Below are 14,321 nucleotides of genomic sequence, written 5' to 3'. Positions count from 1 at the left end.
CATATCATTACTTAAGATCTAAAGAATGTTTTCATCACAGAGCTTCAGGGGGTAGTTGATTAGCCACATTTATTGAGTACCCATTGCGTGTTGAGTACCATATTTGCTGCTATATAAGGGACACAGGAGAATCAGGTACCCCAGGGATGTTGATTGGAGAGAAACAATATACATTATTGAAAAAGACTAGAAAGTTTTACAGAGCTACCCATGAGGACTATTTACCATATGTAGAACTCAGGGTACATTGAGTACAAGTGGAGCTAAAAGCTAATGAGACTGATTTACCAAACAATCAGAATTTAAATAAGAGGCAGTGGGATATAATGAAAAGAGTGCTAGGCAGGAGTTCTTAAGCTGGGGTTCTAAAACTTGAATAAAAGACAATGGGGTATAATGAGAAGAGTATTAGGAAGAGGTTCTTAACCTGGGGTCCCTAAAATTGTTTTTTTTTAATATTTTGTTAACTATATACTAATATAATTACTTTTCTTTGTAATCCTATGCATTTTTGGGGTGCATTTAAAAAATGCTATTCTGGGGGCAGCTAGATGGTGCAGTGGATAGAGCACTGGCCCTGGAGTCAGGAGTACCTGAGTTCAAATCCGGCCTCAGACACTTAACACTTACTAGCTGTGTGATCCTGGGTAAGTCACTTAACCCCAATTGCCTCACTAAAACAAAACAAAACAAAAATGCTATTCTGAGAAGGGGTCCAACAGTTTTATTAGACCTGCCACAAAGGGAGTGTGACACAGACATAAACAAATGATTAAAAACCCAAATCTAGGGGGAATCTGGCTTCAAATCATACCTCTAACATATACTAGCTTTATAACCACAGGAAATCATATAACCTCTAAACCCTAGCTTCTTAAACCGTGGGTCCTGACTCCATATGGGGTCATGTAACTGAATCTGGATCTCAGAAAAAAAATTGGCAACAATAAAAGGTTATATATACCTATTTTATATACCTATATACCTGGGGTTGCATAAGAATTTTGGGGGCAAAAGGAGGTCACAAATGGAAAAAGTTTAAGAAGCTCTATTCTAAACCAATCGAATCCAGAAAATATTCCGCCAATATCTATGATGTCTTTGCTAGGTTCTGAGGATACAAAAAGCAAAATGAAAGTCTTTGCCCCCAAAACACTGTGGTTCTACTATAAGTATACAAGATTCTCTTCTGTTAAATGGGAGTAATCATTGTACCCCTTAGCAGGGCTGTGTTAAGTCATTCACAGTTCTTCATTAAACAATATTGCTGTCTCTATGCACAATGTTCTCTTGGTTCTGCTCACTTCACTATACATCAGTTCATACATGTCTTTCCAGGACTTTCTGAAATGATCCTGCTTGTCATTTCTCCCTTCCTTCCTTCCTTCTTTCCTTCCTTCCTTCCTTCCTTCCTTCCTTCCTTCCTTCCTTCCTTCCTTCCTTCCTTCCTTCCTTCCTTCCTTCCTTCCTTCCTTCCTTCCTTCCTTCCTTTCTTTCTTTCTTTCTTTCTTTCTTTCTTTCTTTCTTTCTTTCTTTCTTTCTTTCTTTCTTGTGAGGCAGTTGGGGTTAAGTGACCTGCCCAGGGTCACACAGCTAGTAAGTGTTAAGTGTCTGAGGTTGGATTTGAACTCAGGTACTCCTGACTCCAAGGCCGGTGTTCCATCCACTACACCACCTAGCTGCCCTGTCATTTCTTATAGGACAATAATATTCCATCACCATCATATACCACAACTTGTTTAGTCATTCCCCAATTGATGAGCATTCCTTTGATTTCCAATTCTTAGCCACCACAAAAAGAGCCACTAGAAATATTTTTTTTGTACAAATAAGTCTTTTTCTCTTTCTGGGGATGGATTTGGGATATAAACCTAACTAACAGTGGTATTGCTAGATCAAAGGGTATGCACACAGTTCTATAAACATTTGGGTATAGTTCCAAATTGCTCTTCAGAGTGGTTGGATCTTTTCACAACTCCAAAAACAGTTGATTAGCATCCAGCTTTCCCAAAGGACTATTGATGAAACATACTATCCAACTCCAAAGAAAGAACTAATATTGATGGAACACAAACTGAAGCATGCTGTTTTTCACTTTCTTAATTTTTTTTCTTTTTTCAAGTTTTCTTTTACAAAATGACTGACATGTTAATGTTGTATATAATCATACATGTATAACACATCTGGTTGCTTATCACCTTAAGAGGGGGGAGGGGAGGGAGGAAAGAAGGTATAAAAAATGGAACCCCAAACTATATATGAAAATGTTTATTACTAAAAAAATTTAAAACATAAAATAAGAGGGCAGCTGGGTGGCACAGTGGATAAAGTACCAGCCCTAGATTCAGGAGGACCTGAGTTCAAATCCAGCCTCAGACACTTGACACTTACTAGTTGTGTGACCCTGGGCAAGTCACTTAACCCCCATTGCCCTGCAAAAAAAAATAATAAAATAAAATAAAACAAACAAACAAAACAACCCAGGGCTGTTGTGAGAAGAACTTATAAATCTCAAAATATCATTTAATTATGAGCTGTCTTCTTCTTTGTTGTCTTCTTCTTCTCTTTCTCCTCCTCCTCTTCCTTCTTATCCACCATCTTCATCTTTTTCCTCTTTTTCTTCTTCTTATTTTTACTAAGAATATTAGAAATAGAAGCGACTTTCAAGGCCATTCTGTCTAACTGTCTCATTTTACAAATGAAGAAATTGAGGGTCAGGGAATATAAATGAGATGCTCAGGTCACATAGATCATTAGTACTAGAGAGAGGACTAGAACTCTGCTATCATAATTACTATCCTATTCCATGCCAACTCTCCAAGTATTATCCTTTAAAGAGGTAGCTTAGCAGGTCATATACTTATTTCAGTGATGCTTCCATTATTCAAAAGATTTTTGGAATAGTCTTCAGAGACAGTTAACTTGCCAAGTGGGAAACCCAGTTTCATTACTTTATGATCATAGCTTGTTTTTGATCCAAATCATTGTTGCTCAGATCAGTTGTTCACCTCACTCATTATGCATGGCTTTTTCTAAAAATTGTAGTCATTTTTAAATGACAAAGTTTACCATTTCTGAGTATATTTGAAAGAATAAGTCAGAGGGACTGAAAAAGATACAAAAAGATAAATTCTAAAGCTTATTACAATGGAACAATTATTGGAAATAGTGAAATTGTTGAAAAATAAGGATCTTGGGGCAGCTAGGTGGTGCAGTGGATAGAGTACTGGCCCTGGAGTCTGGCTGGTTTGTGGCTGTAGAGCCACCTGTTAGTTCTGTCAATCAAAGCTACCAGCCAATTAGCTTGTGTGTGGACGGTCCTGTTTCCGGTTTTTTGGGAGGCTTCTGGGAAGAGGAAGGAAGCCGTGGGGGTCTTTGGGTTCCTGACCTTGGGTTGGAGAGGTTGGATGATGGGGTCTCTTAGAAGTAGTTAGATCTATTACCTCTCTCTCTCTCCTCACCTACCTCTGATTCCTCTTTAATAAATCCTTAAAAATCTAAACTCTTGCTAAAGCTTCTAATTGATGGCCACCACTCATTATATTTTTAGATATCTAGCTAGAATTTTAGCCCCTTACAATACACAATATTCTTTTAGATGTAAAAATTCAGTTGTTAAAAAACCAGTCAAGTTACATTATAATCATGACCCATGTACAAATAAAGCTGAAACTTGGAATAGAGTAATAAACAGAGCAATGTTAATCAGGGAAAGCTTCCTGGAGGAGGGTTAGATTTGCAGGCAAAAGGCGAGGGCAAGCCAGATAGAAGAAATAGTTTATGGCTCTGTGAGAATAGTGGCCCTATCTCACTTTTCTTGTATAATCCTTATAGAGAAGTTTTTAATGATCTGCAGTTCATCTTCCCAACCATTGAAACCTCAAGCCTCACGCTGCCAGACAAATTCTCCATCCCAGATAAAAAAATCTTTTTTCCCCTCAAGTAACATTAGGTCATTGATGTCTAAACCAATTAATTGATCAATCTTAAGCCCTGTGCTAAGTGTTAGGCATAGAAAGATAAAACCAAAATTGTCTCTGCCCTTAAGGAGCTCACATTCTAATGAGTGAGACACTATGCACATATCTATATGTATTTAGATACAAAGTAGATACAAGTGTCAGGAAAGTAGCCAGGCTACTTTGTTAAAATAAGTTAAAATAAGAATCAGGGTAAGGGGAGAGAAGACATTATCAGGTAAGCCAAATATTTGAGGCTCTGCTAGTGATCTGTCACTGAAGTCTTTCTTATTCCAGTCTGTCTATCCCAGAAAACCTAAAATATCAGGATTCTCTTGGGCCACATAGCCTCTGACCTCTTATTTTCCCGATCTTCCTTTTTTGTGGTTTGGTTTTACCTTAAATCCTCATTTGTCTTTGACCTTGACTAATTGCTTGTTCTTTCCTTTACCTTATTATATTCACTTTTAAAATTTTGACCCTTGATGATTGACTCAAGAAGTTGTTGGATTTCATATAATGAACAATGCAAATTCTGGGGCAAAAGAATTCAGTGAGGCAAATGGTTTGGAGAGATTGGCTTAGAGCCATAACTAGGGCTGGGTGACTGAAGCTTTTTCCTAGGCACCAACATCAAGAAAGCACGCCTATTTTCCTTCCTCTAGCCCAAAACTTCTTAAAGTATGAGTCATAACCCCATATGGTGTCATGTGACTGAAGGGGGGGGTCACAAAAATTTGGCAAAAGTAAAAGGTTATGTATATCTATTTTATCTACCTATAAACCCAGGGTAGCATAAAAATTTCTCAGGGGAAAAGGGGTCCTAAGTGAGAAAAGTATAAGAAGCACTGCTCTAGCCTACTAATCCTATAGCCTGTGGTTCTCCACCAACTTCAACCGCATTGGTGTAATCCCAGGCTCAGTGTCTTCACCATTGCACCATTCTCACAAGGTCACAAAGTCACAAGGTCTATCTTTCCTCAATCCCACATCCCTCTAGCTATCCTTTCTCTTCTTAGGGGTTAGGGTCAGGGGAAGTCAGCAATACCCAGTGGGACCAAGGGGACCAGCTACTCTCCCTCCCTGAGTATACCTGTTTAAGGTAGGATCCCTGCAGATGCATTTGTTATAAGTACAAGAATTTGTCTTTAAGGTCTTAATGTCAGAAGCTAGGAATAGAAAAACCTGCTGAGACAGTAAAGAAGAAAGAGAACAGTTCAATAACTCTGAAGAAGTAGAAGAGGAGAGAAGTCATTATTAATAATGGGAAAATTGAGATGAAGACACTAAATCAGTTTTTGACCTTCCAAGCTTCTATTTAATCTGTAAGCATGAAAAGAAATAGATTAGGAGAGTAAGGAACCATATTTCCAGAATTATATTATTCTTTTTCTTTGCTTTCTGAACTTAAATTTCTTTTTAAAATAATTTGTATTTGTAACAATTTTGCATCAACTTTATTTCTGAATCTTTACCACCTTCTAATTCATTGAGCTTTCCTTTATGGTAGAAATTCAAAAAAGAAAAAGAAAACAATCAGGAACTGTGTTAAATTTCATTAGCAGGGACAGAGGACAATCCCAATTAGAACATCAAAAAAATGCCCAGTGAAACAGAAAATACACATTTAGAAAAACATAGCCTTGTTCATGATAACTTGTTTGCCCCACGGGTGGAAACTATTCACTCTATAGACATATAGACCGATTTTTCTCATAATGAGCAAATAGCAAGAGATCATGAATCTTTACTTGAGGCTAACTACAGCATTTCCATATCCTGACTTTTGCTCTGATTTTTGTAATTAAGGGGTAAAGGAGGTAAAATTTCCTCTTTTTTTAAACTCCATTCTATTTATTGATTGAGGCATCCCTGTCTGATTGCTTCCTCCAAATTTTCCTGGCTTTTACATTCACAAAACTGGCTTCCCTGAATGAAGCCTGTGTAAGGGAGTAAAATCTCCATCTTGCAAGGACAGAATGAATGCAGCTGCCAAGGCAGGTCAATCAAGTTATAATGGGCTCTAATTAGCACTCCACAAGCTGTTAAATTCTTTACCTGCAGCTGAATAGCAGTTAAAAAGGTGTGAAATTTTTCCTTTCCTTTGAAAACATCAGAGAGAATTAAAAAGCATTTCTAATCTTTTCCTTATTCCTAAAAATTCACTCAAGTGTACACAATCTCGGGGCAGCGACTGGATAGGATTAAAGAGGCTCTGGTTTCTAATCTTCTGGGACACAGTACATTTCCTTGGCTTCTCCTCAGTGTTCCTATCTGTACAGTGGGATGGGAACAACACCTACCTCGTGGAGATATCATAGGGGAATAATTATTTAATGCTCTTTGAAGATGAAGAAAATGATTCATGTGTTGGGTAGCATAATCGTCAGTGAATGCAGAGCGAGAATCTCAGAAGAAATAAAAGCTAGTTTCAGAGGGAGGGGAAAAAAGATCCTTGAATCATAGTTTTATGATTCTGACAAGCAGACATAAACTCCAATGAAAATAGCAATTTAAAGTGAAACCATGAAGAGATAACTCCTCCCCCCTTTCTTCACATCCCTCCTCCACACTGATACTGAAATAGATAGCACAAAGGTGGACACACATCTATTATTGCAATCTGTGCCTTGAAAGGGAATAGTAGTTTCTGAGAAGACATTAATCTCTTCTTATTCATCATCATGGAAAAAATGAATTTAGGATGCACAGGTGTAAGTGTAATTGTGCATGAAGAATTATTTACAAAAGAAAGCCAAATGATCCACTAATCATATTTGGGTTTGCTAGTCACTGTTCACTTGCTTTTTCTATGTATAAAATTGTAATTACAATCTTAGCAAATTTAAATCATATTGTGTTCTATTATTGTGTTCTTGGGTCTAATTCTTCTTGGAAACAACTTCACTTTAAGTCATCAATGATAAATGATTGAGCAGTGTGACACTGCTGTATATATTCTTCATAAGATGAAATAAAAATAGGAAAAGGCCTCTCTTCCCAAGAAACTCATAATCTAATAAAAGCATAAACACATCCATGCTTACCAAATTTTTGGGGGGGTGCAGCATTGATTTTAAAGCAAAATCACTTGGAGTAGGGAAAATATATAAGAAAGCAGAAGATTTAGGGAAAGAGATAACAGGTGACAAGGGAGAGCCAAGGAGATCTGAGTGCCACACACTACTAGCCCTTTGTTTAATTTCCCTAAGTACAGTGAGGTTATTGAGTGTTGATATCATTATGTCCATGCTTGCACTCAGCCTCTCAGTTTTTCATATTTGGGATCCATTCACCCTGTTCCTCCCATCTTCTGAGTTACTTAATACCTTTTTTGAAACCAAACCAAAAAAAAAAATCTTTAAAAAAAAGTATCTAAAACTGACATCAATGTATAAATAACTGAAAATACCTCTACCACTAGTGTTTTCATTTTGATGGAGATCAATATCTTAGCCAAATAAGTGTATCCTTCCTTCCCCCCCACCCCCTCTCTCTTTCTCTCTCTCTATCTCTCCACCCAGACTGAGGAAGACCTTTTGCAGAAACCTTATCCTAAAGAAAGAGTTCTTAAACTGTTTTAGTCTCAGTCTTCCTTTGCACTCAGAGCTTTGATGTTGGATACATATCTAAATCTGCATATAGTTATATACACATATAAAAATTAGGTATAAATATATATAGACATATACACACAAATATATGTGTGTGTATATATATATATATATATATATATAGTGTGTTCATACAGATATATGTGTATATAGGAGTATACATATAAACACCCATATATATGCATACATATACACACGTACATGTAGACATGAGGTTGCTTGACCTCACTTTGAGAACCACCATCCTAGAGAACTTCTACAGGCACCAAGAGGTTTATTAATTTGCCATGATTTAGTAGTACAGAGCTTACTACATAGTAGCTACTTAAGAAATAGATGCTCATGGGTTGATTCACTTGAAGGTAAAACATCAAATATGTGTGAGAGGCAGAACTTGAATACATCTTCCTGACTGGAAAGCTGGTGCTCTAGTCATTATACCATGTTGTTGTTATCATTGTTCAGTCATTTCAATTGGGTCTGCCTCTTCATAACCCCATTTGGGGTTTTCTTGGCGAAGATACAGACCTGGTTTGCCATTTCCTTCTCCAGCTCATTTTACAGATGAGGAAACTGAGGCAAACAGGCTTAAGTGACTTCCCAAGGGTCACATAGCTGGTAAATGTCTGAGGCCAGATTTGAATTACGGAAGATAAGTCTTCCTGACTCTAGGCCTGGTGCTCTATCCACTGTACCATCTAGCTGCCCTCATTATACCATGCTGCCTCTCAAATACCATCCTATGGAACTTTTAACTGTCAGCCCTACTAAGGGCTTGGAAATCTAGATTAGGTCTTCTCAGGACCCTAAAATCACAATGTCCCGTAGAGGTGACTCTGGTACTTTCTTTGTAGATCTTCTTCTAGTGCATTTAGTTGCTTTAAGACCACCTCCCTTGTACCTGGTTTTATTTTTTGTTGTTGTTGTTATTCCTTTACATATAATTCTAACAGATTAGAGTTGGGGGAGAAAAAGGGGAGAAGGAAAGCAAATGATAGTAAAGAAAATGTATCCTTACGAATATCAGTTACTATGTTGTAATATAATGTTTGCAGACACTCAATTGTACCTGGTTTCATAAGTTTTTATTTTCCTTGAGGAATTTGGCAAAAAAAAAAATATATATATATATATATATATATATATATATATATATATATATATATTACAAAATATCAGTGAAGTCTTTACTTTCTTTCTTTTCTTTTTTTTTTTTCGGGCAATGGGGGTTAAGTGACTTGCCCAGGATCACACAGCTAGTAAGTGTCTGAGGCCGGATTTGAACTCAGGTACTCCTGAATCCAAGGCCAGTGCTTTATCCACTGCGCCACCTAGCCGCGCCCTTGAAGTCTTTACTTTCAAAAAAATTGATAGTTTTTTTTCTTTTTACAATTTTATCCAACATACCAAAAAGTATAAATTGTAAATAAAGATTATTCATAGCAGTTTGTGGATTCACTCCAGATCTAACCCATTCCTTTGAATAAACTATGAAGGATATAATTTACCTTGGATAAAATTTTCATGATGCTGATGGAGCCATTGTACGTAATATGTGTGTGTGTGTGTGTGTATGTGATATATAGATGTCATTGTAAGTTCAAAATATTTTAAGTCTTTCAAATAATATTATATATAAAGTGTTTTAGAAGCATTGCTTGTATATTTAATGGTGATAAAATGATTGATAATCCTGGTACAGAATTTTACAATAAATTTGTAACAATCTATTAGTTTTATAGTGTGGCATAATAAATAGAGAATCTTGAATCTAGGAAGCTTTGAATCCAAAAATATCTGGCCTGGGTCCAATTTCCTGCCTTTGATACATACTGACTGTATAACCTTGGGCAAGTTTCTTAATTTGAGGTGCCCCAGGCAAATCTGTAAAAGTGTATGGTTGCATAGAAAGTGCTAACCTGCATTGGTAGAGTTTCCCCATCTGAGAATTACTTATTTTGATGAACTCACAGGGCATTTACTATACCTCCACCATAGTGCCTCTTTTATTTTTACCTACAATATCATTACTAGTAATATTTTAGTTTTTGTATGTTCATTTCTAGAGCACTAGAACTCAAATGACTAAATTTTTCTGTTCATTTTAATTTGTTAAAGTGAAAATTAAATCTAGAATTAATATTATTTTTTCAAACTAAATACACAATTTCAATCAAAGCTTCTTAACTGTGGGGTAACATAACTGAATGTGGGGGTCAAGAAAAATTTGGTAACAGTAAAAGGTTATGCACACCTATTTTGTATCCTATATACCCAGGGTTGCATAAAAATTTCTCTGACAAGGGGCAGCTAGGTGGCGCAGTGGATAGGGTACTGGCCCTGGAGTCAGGAGTACCTGAGTTCAAATCTGGCCTCAGACACTTAACACTTACTAGCTGTGTGAACCTGGGCAAGTCACTTAACCCCAATTGCCTCACCAAAGGGAAAAAAAAAACATTCTCCAGCAAAAAGGGATTGTGAGTGGAAAAAGTTTAAGAAGCCCTGATTTAGATTATAGATGTGATTTTAATGACTTAAATATTTAAGCTGTAGGAAACAGCTTTTAAAATTCTCTGTCCATTCAGCTTATTGTCAGAGTCCATCTGAGTTGTATGTATATGAATTGTTAATTGAGCTACCCTTCCAGTTGCATGTCATCATCGGGGCAATAGAAATTCTTCCACATTTTTTTTTCCTTTTTGGATTGCTAGGCCAATCTCTGAACTTTTCCGAAGTTCTCATAAACAGCATACTAAGGCCTCATGTAATTAGCACAATGTCATTTGCAAAATGAAGCAAATGGAGAACATTTCCATCTACAGGGAATGTTTCTTCCATTTGGCTTCTGTGCAGAATTCCATGACAATGAGAAACACCAATATTAAGTGTATGTATGTGACTCAACAATAGTGTTCTTCATTGTACCTCTTTCATGTCTCACTTGATATTGATAAAAAAAGAGCATGAAATAATATTATCTCTGATTCACCAATCAATTTTGTTTGATCTTAACATATGGAAGAGAAAATTTTTTCTTGGAAGAGAGAATTTAAGAATATGTTTTGCTCTACAGAATGCAAAAATCAAAAGCTTTTTCGTAAACTAAAATACAGTTATCCTTTCCACATGGAAAATCATGGCAGTTGGAATACATTGTTTTCATCTACCCATTACATGAGGGGAAACCTTCACTTGCTTGAGGTAGATATCCTCCTAACTCACCAATAGCTTTCAGGTCTGTTGGTTATCCTCCACCTGGTTTAGCCTGCCTTCCAAGATGGTTTACTAGAAGTTAGCTACTATATGTGCTACAGCTTCTTAGAGCCACAGATGAGAGCTGAGTGAATCTGGTGGATACTGATAATACGAATATATGGGTCACTTGGATGTGATAGAGATACCTTCTTATCTAAAAGTATTTTTCATGAAACCCTGTATTAATAGGATTAATTGGAACCAAAATGTCCTTCAACTGAACTCCAAAACTGAACCCAGATAGCTAGCAGATAAAATAGCCTACCTAGTAACTTCTTTTCTTTCAGGATAGTAAATCCCTATCTTATGGAGACATCTGGTCATCCTCATCCTTGCAAACCTCTTTTTTTTTTTTTGGAATCCTGTCATCTTATCATGACGCTTCTGTATTTCTTCCATACTTGTTATAACTGAAATTGTTAAACTGCCTTTGCTTCTTTATCATAGTATTGAAATTGACAATGCCTTTTATCCCATGGGCAAATAAACCTTAAAAACCCTTTGAAGGAGTGGGTCTCTGAGCTCTCTTCTTAGGAAGAGAGTCTCCACATAATCCTGTGTTATATATTTCTTCTTGGGACAAAATAATGAATTGATATTATTTTTTTTCTGCCTGATCTGTTTTATAGGAGGACAGGTATGGATATCTTGTTCTCTGATCTGGTTAGTAGGAGATTAATTTATCTGAAATGGTTTTGGTAGGAGACATTATAAGATATTATACTTTCTCTGATCTGTTTCTTACTTTGGTAGGAGAGATTAAATATTATTTCTCTGATCTGTTTATAGGTGACGGGCAGAGACAAAAACTATATTTTAATATTCAACAATACCAAAGGTAGATGAGCAACCCTAAAAGGGCTCCACAAACCCTTACACCAGAGATGCTTGTCCTCTGAACACCCCATACACAATTTTACAAATATATAACAAATATAATAAATATAACATAACATAACATAATGCTAACAATAGTTCTATAACTACTTAGTAATACACAAGAAGGAATAGATATCAAGTAGAAATGGTGAAAGAATGGTAGAGAAGAAACTTAGTTGTTCAGACTTCTTGGTATAGCCCCTCTAACTATGTTCCTTTTCCATTAAACCATTCAACCCCACAAAAACCTTTCTTCACACCTTCTCCTCAGTGTCAGAATAGGAACTAAATAGAGTCTCAGAAAAAAAGAATGAAAACCAGAAGAGTGGAACTGAAAAGTGTGGAATGAAGACCTTCATACAGTGGTCTCTTAGAATATCCCTGTACCTGGCTGTTTGGTTACTCCCATTTCCTTAGAGCCAGGGATTTCATCCAACACTGATAATCTTAGAATAATGACTAGATAGCAAAGGGGAAAGGAGTAAAATACAATTGCACTGGGCCTACACAAAGGGAAAGACTGACTCCCAAAAGAGAGCAAATTTGAAGAAGAAATTAGAAAGTCTAACAAGAGACTAGCAAATTTAGAACAAAAGCCAAAGACACTCTTTATAACATCAGATTCTCAAAAAGTACAATAACAAATTTGAAACACAAAAATGCAGAAGGAGAAAGAAAACTAACAAAAAAGAAATCATCTCTAAAGTAAATGCTTTCCAGAAAAAAATCATAATTTTAAAATAAAACCTGAATACTATAGTTCAGGAAATCATACAGGAAAAACAAAATTGCCTAGAATTATAGACAGCAGATAGAAAAATATAGAGTGAGAAAATCCACAAAATAACAACATGAGGAAATCTAAAGCTGAATTCACCAAGAAACATTATATTCAAATTTTAGAACTACTACATTAAGTAGCAAAATGTGTAGGCACCAAGAAAAAAGCCTTTAAGATTCCAAAGGAAATCAATCAAAATAGCATAGAATCATTCTGGGTTTATGAGAAAAAACATTGGCAGCAATTGGATAGGGTAAAAAGGCATGAAGGGTAAGACATCATCTCTACTCTCATGAGGAGTATTCTTATTGATAAAATAATGATGATTGTGATGATGATAATTTTCATCAAAGAATTACTATCAACTAACTTTAGCTACAATGCAATAAAACCCATATAATTAAATAACTTTTTTCTCTCCTTTAACTTCAACTCCCTTCCTAAATATCATATGTGCTTTTTTAAATCAAATTTTGCATCTAAAAATAATTGCTGATAAGTTATTCTATATATAGACTCTGGATAAGGAAAAAATGACTTTGGTAGAGAGGAGTGTTGAAAGAAATGTTTATCTTTATGTTTTTGCTTTGACTTAAGAGATGATTCCCGAACTCTTTTTGAAGGTTCCCCCACATGAAAAAAAAAAGAGAACTGAGTCATTCCAACTACCATGTCTTTTTTTTTAAGTCAAATATATATATTATTTTCACATAACTATCACATAGAATGAAGCTAAATTGGGAGATGACATGAGGATAAAAACAAATTTAAGTGAAGAGGAGAGAGGTACTTTTCATCTTCAGCTTTCAGTGTCTTTAAAAATGAGATTTTGTCAGTGGTCTTTTTCCAAACAGACCAGGGATGACATGTCTAGTTGAGTTTTCAAGGCTTTAGAAAGCTCCTTTTCCATCATGAGTATATATCCAATTCTTCCATGTCCAGTTGTAGCATTTGGGACCACTGGATGGAGAAGACAACCAGATCTAACTGTTGGGGGTCTGTTTGTTGAACACAGAGGTTCCCAGCTCTCCACCCAGCTTTACTGTTAGAATACCACTCCCAAATGAAACATCATAATCCTTGGATGTGTAAGGCTTGTCTATGAGATCTTCAAAGATATATGCTAAGGTATTCAGTGTTTCCTCTGCAAGTTTTTCTTAAGTGATTTCATCTAGTGAGTTTTTGTCAATTCAAAGTTCGTATTTTCCTTAAATTCATCAGATAGACACTGCTTTTTTGATCTTTGGAAACTGGCCTCCAGAGCCCTGGAACTAAGAACTGAACTGTGCTAGTGACCAGGAAGTAACAGCTCCATCCCATGCTCCCAGAGCCAAGGGGCCCATCTGGACCCAGAGGCTTCAGAGCCCTCCCCTCCTAGGCCATGGCCGCCAGCGGCTGCAGAGTGAGTAGCTACAGGCCTCCACTGCCACCTGCCCCAGCGTTCCCAGTCTGGGCCTCCACATACTACTCACACTTCACTCAACTATCATGTCTTACATTATCCATTAGCAAATGTATAATTGCCCCCATGGAGTATTTCTTATTTTATAAAATACAGAGAAAGATTATTTTACCACTGTAAGGAGTCTATCTGATAATCCAACAGCAACATAGTGGGAAAGATATAAATTTGGTGTTAAAGAATCTAGATTCTCATCCAAGCTCTATCCCTTATTATCTAAATGTATACTTTGCCTACCTGTAATAAATTCACAACTGGGTTTGAATTTTATCATCTATAAAATAATAGGATTGAATTGTGTTCTCCCACCCACACTCTTCCAAATTTTCCTAATAATGTTGAAGGCACTACAATCTTCTAATTATCCAGGC

General features: G+C 36.3%; 1 pseudogene; it reads right to left on the bottom strand.

Moving 5' to 3' along the window:
• Positions 1–4,974: 4,974 nt before the first annotated feature.
• Positions 4,975–13,831, bottom strand: LOC122747211 (annotated as a pseudogene).
• Between the last annotated feature and the right edge of the window lie 490 nt (positions 13,832–14,321).

This window comes from Dromiciops gliroides, chromosome 3 (assembly GCF_019393635.1).
Source record: "Dromiciops gliroides isolate mDroGli1 chromosome 3, mDroGli1.pri, whole genome shotgun sequence".
In the NCBI taxonomy this organism is placed as follows: Eukaryota; Metazoa; Chordata; class Mammalia; order Microbiotheria; family Microbiotheriidae; genus Dromiciops; species Dromiciops gliroides.
The sequence above is the reverse complement of the archived record's forward strand: the minus strand, read 5'-3'. Positions and strand labels throughout refer to the sequence as shown.